The 9,552-nt window shown below is 38.1% G+C and overlaps 1 pseudogene; it reads right to left on the bottom strand.

Moving 5' to 3' along the window:
• Positions 1-7,110: 7,110 nt before the first annotated feature.
• LOC140512251 (kallikrein-14 pseudogene) lies at positions 7,111-7,853 on the bottom strand (annotated as a pseudogene).
• Between the last annotated feature and the right edge of the window lie 1,699 nt (positions 7,854-9,552).

The following is a 9,552-nucleotide window of genomic DNA, read 5'->3' as shown; positions in this document are numbered from 1 at the left end:
AAATACGATCGTCTAGCATGTATGGGTGTGTTATATACACAGCTAATGTTATCTATGAGAAGGAATTCAAACAAGTTAATTCCATTTAACAAACTTTTGGCAAATAGGAGCAGGATCTTCTGCATCTTCTTCGCATTTTCTATGCAAAGAAAAAAATGGAACTGTTCTTACCTTCAAGGAGCTTACATTTTACTGAAACAAGGAGGAAGTCAGGGTGAGTTAGAATTTGCAAAAAAAAAGGCTTCCCAGAGGCATTGGAATTCACTAGGAATCCTGAAGCAGGGGTTGGATTTACTTAGGTAGGGAAGGGAGGATGGGGCTTATGTAGTGATTTATTTTGTTGTCTGTTTATTTTAAATTGGAGCAATAACACAAACAAAAACACAAAAGCAGGAAGAAATATATTTTAGGGACACTAGGGTCTAAATTGGGGTACTTTTAAAGGGGTGATTAGCATGGATGCAGAAGTCTTCAAAACTAGTTTCAAAGGGGATAAAGAGGGAAAAAAATGGGACACTAATAGTTGGTCTCAGAAACTAGCTCCCAGTTTCTCATTAAGATCAGTTATGCTAACCATAGTCAGAGAGGAACCTAGACAGAAAGAAAAATGAATGCACTATCATGTCCTTAGGGTCTCTTGTTTGTGTTCTGGAAATCAATCCATAGGAAAATAAATTTCATGTCAGAAGGGAACCTCAAAGGTAATTTCATTCCAGCCCCCTACTCTTCAAAAAAAGGAATTGAATCCAAGTGATACACTCAAAGTTATATAGATGGTGTTAGAGGTGGGATTTGAACCTAGGTTCTCTCAATCCTGAGCCAGAGCTTATAATCTATGTATAAGGTACGTGGTTGAGTATATTGCTAGTACATTGTAGCATAGTATATTACTAGTTGAGTGTGTGTTCGTCCTTCATTGCCGAAGAAGGCCATGCCATCAGAGAAATAATGATATGACTTGCACTTGACTTTATTTTGAGTGAGGGAGGGCTGTGTAGGTCACCAGCCTCACTTCTCCTCCAGAGCCATCTGAATCCAGTGACCAGATATTCATCAGGATGATTGGAGATGACCCAGGATGAGGCATTTGGGGTTAAGTGACTTGCCCAAGGTCACACAGCTAGTGAGTGTCAAGTGACTGAGATGAGATTTGAACTCAGGTCCTCCTGACTCCTGCACTGGTGCTCTATCCACTGTGTTATCTAGCTAGTTGAGTACCTTTAATTGGAACAAAGGGCAGCTATACATATAATTCAGATCAAAGAGAGGGTGAGATAAATGCAAAGGAATGGTTAAATAAATGATAGATACATGAATAAACAAACGAATGAATGCAAAGTGCAGTGAAAATTGTGAAAAGGGAAAGATAACTTTCCCCTGGGGACAGGATATACTTAGTGAAATTTTCATGGGGAAAAAGCACAGGTAGCAAAATATGTATTGGGAGCCAACAGCTTCCTGACTATGAAAGGAATTGAGAGATCAAGTACTCTATTCTGAGCCACAATCAAGAGACCTTTATTGAAGACAGAATTTACACAAGCAAAAAATAAATAAACAAACAAACCACATGGCTAATCTAATTACAGGAGCATAGCTGCAAGAAATATCCAAGCAAGGACCTAGAAGAGAAGTGACTTACATGTTCAGGATGAGCAGTTTAGACTTTACAGGCAACAGTAAACCTAGGGTAAGTGGGGGTTGGGGGGAAGGGTTGAAGTTCTACAGATTACATACTAAGCCAAGGATATATTGGAAATATGTTTAGAACAAATGAGCATAAATGTGTCAGCCTATAATATGGTTTAGAATCAACTGTACCAACCATGTAACTTTATACAAGTCATTTAGCCTCTGTTGCTTAAAAAAATATTTTACAATTTTTTATAAATCATTTTGTAACTATTTTAAATAACTATCTCCTAGGGTTGGAAGGAAGATCAAATGAGATAATTTATACAAATCCATGTGTAAACTGTAAAGCACAGTTGTGATGTGAACTATGGTTATGGTGATTATTTATTAATATATGGTTAACATATTGTTTTAATCTAATGACCACCTGTGTAATGAGTCTGCTAATTATATCAGTTGAAAGGGTCCCATTGGTATCAGGAAGCCTAAGTAAAAAAGATAGGCTGCTGTAACAAATTACTTTGAATTCTTTCCAAGTGATTTCATTTTAAGCAGAAAATCCTACGAAAGTAGTATCCACAGGAGGATCACTTCATCTGATTAAAACAAGTGTCCACGCGTGCACACACATGATATAAGATGAAGAGGTCTGGGACTTGGATTCTGATTCTGACTTGAACCGTAATTAACTGTGATTTTGGACCTTAGACAAATCATTTAACCCTTTTTTCATCCCATTCTCTTCATCTGTAAAATGAGAGGGCTGAATTCTCCAAACTTCCTTCCAGCTCTACAATTCTATGGTCTGTGATAAATGAATATGTGAGGTTTGCTGCCAATGAATAATTTTAGATTTGTAAATTCAGCCACTATTTATCACCATCATCTCCCCGAAAACAACTGATCACTTAATTTAGGTAAATTCTTAATAGGTGGTTGTGCTAACTTCCTTCTGGTCATTCGATATAAAATACTGAAGGTTATGCCACAGATACCTTTTCTTCTCCTAAGATGGATGTAAGTATTTTTTTCCTTTTTTTGTTATGAAAAAAATTCTATAATAATTCATTAACATAAATAGGATAAAATAGTAGTAAACTAACTTCATATTTTAAGATATATTCATCCTTTGTTCTCATAGAGGACAAATGTCATTAGGAGGAGGATGTCTTGTCTTGCAAATGAACTGGATTTAAGTGAAGTTGGGTGGTGCAAAGTCATCAGCCTCACTCTCTCCTCCACAGTCATCAGAATCCAGTGGCAAGACATAGGTTAAGATGACTGGTAATGGTCCCACGTGCAATGGGGTACTTGGCCTTTTAAACTAAAGTCGTTTCCAAGTCTCAGTTTGTCTGAGGCAACACCCATTCACTAATTAAAGGCTAGGTAAGAATTCAGACAAAAGATAGCCTAGTTTGCCTTCACAAATGGATCAATCTGTGAGGAAAAGACCCTCAGAGTCTCTGGATTCTGGACACATACATACATATATTCATATATATGTATACACACATACATATGCATATGTTATGATTTAGTGAATGAACTCTAGGTACAATTGACACCTTTCTTATTATTCCTTAACTGTCATTAATTTACTCTAAATCTCACCTTATAGGTAGATTCTGAATCTAGAACTTGTTCTATGTATTTTGATTTGGAATCTTCCCTTAATGAAGGAGATTTGCTCTTGATCATTAGGATATCTTACTATTGAAACACAACCAGCTCCTAATCTTTCAGCAGCCAGCTGGGAATTTCAGTTTAAAAGTCATTCCTGGGATTTCTTTTTCAAAGTTGGCTGCTGAAGTCATTATCCAGAGATTTCCTTCTCTTAGAGCTCCAGTTTTTCTACTGGGCCATGAAAAGTCCACAATGTAAGGCATTTCTATACTGAAAAGTGTAAAACTCCTCACAGTTAGATCCACTTCAATCAGCAGAAAATGCCTTTCTATAGTACCTGTTTGAGGAGAGGAATGAAATGACTACTCCATGTTTTAATTCAGCAGCTAACTGAATTTATCTGCACATAATGTTTCTGTTTCATTTTATTTATTTAACTATCCAATCTTTCTAATTTCCAATACAAGTTGACTCAAAGAAATCTCTAACACAGAATAGAAAACTTAAAACACTAATGTTTAAACTACTTTTGTGATATCTTTGACTTAAAAGTATTATTGACTAGAAAATACAGTCATCCCTTGACATTTGCTGGTCTTGCATTTGTGGTTTTGGTTATTTGTCGGTTGATCATCAATAATTGAATGGGAATTTTTGGAGACACACATATGCAAAGAAAACTTTCAAAAATTAGTAAGTCATAAATACATAAATACTGTAAATTATTCATCTATTTTATAGTTTTCTGTCATAAGTGTACATATAAAATTTATTGCAAACAGTTGAATTTTGTTGAAAATTTCAGTGCACTAAAAAACTATGGGCTAGGTACTCTCTTTGGAAATGCCTCCTCTGGTCTTCAAAACATCATTTTGAAAATGGGGGCAGGTAGATGGCACATTGGATAAAGCACTGAACATGGAGTTAGGAAGACCTGGTTCAAATCTAGCCTCTGACACTTGCAGGCTGTATGACCCTAGGTAAATCACTCTATCTCAATTTCTTCATCAATAAAGTGAAAACAATATTAACACTTACCTCCCAGGGTTGTTGTGAGGATCTAATGAGATAATAATTGGAAAGCACTTAGCACAGAACCTAGCACATAGCAAGCACTATATCATCATCACCATCATCGTTGTTGTCATCATCATCGTCGTCGTCGTCATCATCATCACCATCAATTCCACTATCCCAAAAGTCTTAGAACAGTCTTAAACGTCTTCATAGATATAGAAGCTTAAACTGCTCTAAGACTTTTGGGACATTCCATAAGCTGAAGTGATTGTTTAATCATGACATGAGCCTAATTTTAGCATACCAGTTGGTATCAATCAATCTGTAGATGTGCAATTCTATTCTGCTTTGAGATTAAACAAAAGACAAGGTGCACAGACAAAGAGGCTTTAATGAACAGAACCCTATTCCATTTTTAAACATTAGGAGTGGAATATGCCACAGGATCATTTTCTCCTAAATCTAGACAACAAATCTGCCTTGAGGTACATAACAAGGTCCCATCATAGTACTCTATCTCATTCTATTAATATAGGCCAATTAAGTTAATGCATCACTTGGCATGTATTAATTCCTGAAAGATCATATTTTACTGGACTTCCTACTTTTACTTTCATCTTATATGCTGAATTGGAAAGAAAATGAAATCCATTATGGATATTGCAAGAAAAGCTGTCTTTGCTAAAGAGCAGAATGTTCTTTCAAATAGAATTGGCTCCATTGTATAGTCAGGGAGCAGAATGAAACAGTGGAATAAAAACTGGATTTGGAGTTAGAGTAATTGGGTTAAAAGTCTAGCTATGATCCTTGCCGTATGACTTCGAACAATTTACTTTACCTCCTTAGGACTCAGTTTCCTCATCTTTAAAGTGGAAAGAAGACTGGATTAGATGACCTCCAAGGTCTCTTTCAGCTCAAAATCCGTGATCCTAGAAAAAAAAAATTGAGGTGCCATCATCAAGGCAGACAAATGAAAATTTAGAAATGTGAGGTCTGCTGTTTTAATTTTCACTCAGTAACTTCTGATTAAAAAATTCCCACCAATATCACTACCTTCAGTTCTGTAACTTAAGTAGCAGAAGAAAACACACACTCAAATAATAAACAAGTCATTGAAAATAAACACTGCATTTCGATATTAACATAGGAGAGAACTTGTCTCCCAGGAACTCATCGAATGTTTGGGTATTTTTCCCCCAACAGATGATTGAATTTTGCCTCACAACAAACACGAAGGTAGGAGGCTATTGTTCTTCACAGGAAGGTACATTAGATCATTGACACCACCAAGTTCAATCCCTTTTAATGTTTTCCAAAGACCATTTTTACTAGTTTGGTAAATAGCAAAGGCTGATAGATCTTTTCTTATAATTGGATGAATAACACAGACCAGGCTCCTTGCCTAATATGAAAATTTGAAGTGAAGTAAAACTAACTATGATATAGAGAAATGATGGGCAAATTAAGAAAGACATTTTCAGCTTTGAGTTGGATCATTAACCAATCACATTTGATTTTCAGCCAAATCAAAAAGGCTCATAAAATTTCCTACAAAAGTCACAGATCATAAAAATTATGAAACTAAATATATATGTGAATGAATCATATTTCTTGGTATGTGATTTTTACCATTATCAACTAAATAATGGATAGATAAAATATTAGAGGCCCAAGTAATAAACAGTCAAATACAATTACTCGCATGTAACTGCCTTTGTATTTCCTAAATAGCATAACTGCTTATAGGCAATGTTGTTATTCATTTTCTCTTTGATCTTTTTAGAGATATTGTCAAAGAACACTTACTAATATAACACCCCTCCTAGTTTAGATAAAACATGACATTTTACTTGTTCTTGCTCTAGTTGATTAGGGAGAAAGATACGCACATGACAATTCACATGTACCCCAAATTGCTAAACGGAAATTTGTATTGGGTGGCCAATTTATCTTTGTTGGACTATGGGGTAGGGAAATACCTTGGAGAAAGGTAATAACTGATGTCATAATCTCACTCATTTTTATTATGAAATTTAAAATGGCTTCCCAATCTATCAACTGCTATTTTTTGATTAACCTTAAATAACCTCCATTCTAGTTGGGGAGAAAATGTTTGTACATGCTAAGCAATTAGAGGACAATTAAGTATTAAACTGTATGGTGCTAGTTTGGGGGCTAGACAACCTGGGTTTTAGTCTTAATTTTGCCAGTGTGACTTTAGTATGTCACTTAGCCTCACTGGGACTCAGTTTCCTCATCTGTAAAATGGGCACTGCAGTGTTTGTGCTCACAATTTATCTAACAGGGTTGTGAGTAGTGAGTGAGAAATAATTTTTTTTTCACGAAAGTCTCATAGGTTTTATTAATCTAAAATTGTTGGGGGAGGAGTGACCAAGAGGGACCTGCTAAGTTACCTATCACTCTCGATACCCGAGCAAGGCAGTGGATTCATGAAAGGAGCCAGGATACCTGGGAAGTTGAGGATAGATCTGCCTTCAGACCCCAGGATCAGGCAGAGAACACTAGTCTTGAATGGTTACACCCCAGCTATATGACATTAGGAAGTCACTCTTACCCTCAGTTTCCCCATTTGTAAAAATTCAAGTATATGGTTTTTCTACAAGGTCCTTTTCAGACCTGCTATTTCAAGGTTTAAAGTCCTTTACATCTCTAAATCCTTTTGATTCTCTTCCCATCCATCCAAATCTAGACTAGAAATGGGTCTAGGAAATCTGGGTCTTCTAGAGGCCCATGGTAGGGAAATCAGGAGGGCTAAGTCCTGTCCTTGGGGGAGGGAGAGGTTACTTTGTAGGGGTGTGGGGCTGAGGCAGCTCGTCAATTCTGCATTTCATTTAAGATCCAGGTCCGGTAACGGCACAGGTTGGTATAAACACCAGGATACCCAGGCAGGGCGCAGTGTTCCATGCCCCAAAATGCCAGACCCTGCAGGACCCCATTGCACACCAAGGGGCCTCCAGAGTCACCCTGGCAGGAATCCTTGCCACCTTTCTTGTCCCCAGCACACACCATACCAGGAGTGATGGCTTTTCCGTAGTAAGCATTTTTGCAGCTTTCCTCAGAAAAGATACTGATCTTTAGACACTGGAGGGTGCTGGGATATTTGGCGAAAGGACTGGACACAGTACCCCAGCTGGATACCAGGCAGTCTGTGCACAATTTTTTGCCAGCTGAATGGGTTGAACTTGGTTGGTCAACTTCACTGGCTTCTCCAGATAGAGGAGCATGAGGTCATTGTTGCTGGTTCTGGGGCTATAGGAGGGGTGGGGAACTCGACGCTCCACCCCAACTGACTGCTGAGAGGGCTCCAGGCGTCTAATATTGTGCTTTCCCAAGACCACTCGAAGGTTTCAGTGGTTCCAGTGAGCTGCGGTGAGGACCCAACGATTGGACAGCAGGACACCCCCGCAGCGGAATTGCCGATTGGCTAAGAGTGCCGCCTGCCAGGGCTGGGAGTTGGGAATACACGTATGACCACCAATGATCTTTTCTTCATTCCTCTCTGCATTGGCTGTGGCAGTGACCCACAGAAGAGGCAGTGTTAAGAAGAAAAAGAACATTTCTTAAAAGTTGTCGAATTGGGGTTGGGAAGGTCCGAGGACAAGTAGATAAGAAAAAAAAATTGGCTAACAGAAACAATTCTACTCAGAAATGCAGATACAGAAATCGATGGAGTGAGATAGACAGAGTACCACAGGCAGACAGACAGTGCCCGTAACTGGATAGAGGATGTGGAGGCTGAATGAAGAAGGAAATACAAGCAGATAAGAGGTGGTCGAGAGCCAGAAGTCCCCACAGGGAGAAAGGGCAGAAGGACTGGTCCAGGAGAAGGTCTCTTCCTCTTGTCTTGAGAAATAAATTTTGATAAATACTTTGAACATAGTTCAGCAAGGTGGCTCAGTACATAGAATGTTGGGCTTAAAAGTCAGGGAGACTCATCTTTGTGAGTTCAAATCCAGCTTTGAACAGTTACTAGCTGTGTGACCCTGGAAAAGTCACTTCACCCTGTTTGCCTCAGTAAAATGAGCTGGAGAAGGAAATGGCAAGCCACTCCATTATCTTTGCTAAGAAAACTCTGAATGAGGTCACAAAGAGTCAGACAGCATTGAAAATAACCAAACAATAACAACATTAAATATATTGAAAATTGGCTAAGAATTTTCAACTTTACAAAATAGGTAATAGGGTGGAAAAATGAGGTAATTGAAGCATTGTTTGAGAAAGATATCTTCTTCCATATGCAAGACTGGTTGGAGATGCACAATTCTGAAGGCAGGAATGTCAACTAAGACTCTGTAGTAAATGCAGACACAAGGTAGGGGGATACTGGGGGGAAACTGTGACAGTAGGGTAAGGGAAAAAGGAGAATCTGAGAGACATTTCAAAGAAATCGTAGACTTCTTGAAATACTGGATCTTCTAAATGGAGCAAAAAAAGTAAAATGATGAAGCCATTGTTTTTAACCTAGTATGTAAGAAGAAAGATGATTTTGCTGAATTACTTTAATATGTTGAATATCCTACCACTGTGTGCACTTGGTCCATCAATACAAGTAGAAATCTATCCCAATTTTTTGGTTTCTTCGGGCTTCTTGTTCATGTGTCTCTATAAAGCCTATGATGTTCCCCTTTGGTTTTCCTCTAATCTATCAGTATACTTTCTTGGTTATTTTTTCTAGATCAGTCTTCCTATCCCACTCCCAAACCTATTTAGGCTCTATCCTGAGTCTCACTACATACCTTCTTTCTCAGTAACATCATCAACCCTCATGAGCCCAATGATTATCACCATGCATTACTATCTAAGATGAGTCTTAGATCTGTGTATTCAGGCTTAAGCTATCTCCTGAGTTACTGACATCTAGACATTTCCAACTGTAACCTCATTGATATTTCAAACTCAACATGTCTAGAGAAGTACTCATTAGCTTTCCCCCCCAAAACCAAACTCTCTTCCTAACTTGCTTATTTCTGTTGAGTGTACCACCATCCTTCCAGATACCCAGATTTGTAACTTTAGGCATCCTTGACTCTCCAATCTCCCTCAAATGTCTTTTTCCAATCAATTATCAAATCTTATTTTACTTCAATAATATCTCTTGTATCCATTCCCTTTTCTCCCCTCTCATGGTCCCTGACTTAGTTAAAGCCTTTATTACCTCTTTATTGAATTCCTGCAATACCCTCCTAGTTGTTCTCCCTTTCTTTGTCAAGGTGGTTCTGGGCAGGGGAGGTGGGAGGGTGTACTGTCAGCTGCTGG

Source organism: Notamacropus eugenii, chromosome 6 (assembly GCF_028372415.1).
Source record: "Notamacropus eugenii isolate mMacEug1 chromosome 6, mMacEug1.pri_v2, whole genome shotgun sequence".
In the NCBI taxonomy this organism is placed as follows: Eukaryota; Metazoa; Chordata; class Mammalia; order Diprotodontia; family Macropodidae; genus Notamacropus; species Notamacropus eugenii.
The sequence above is the reverse complement of the archived record's forward strand: the minus strand, read 5'-3'. Positions and strand labels throughout refer to the sequence as shown.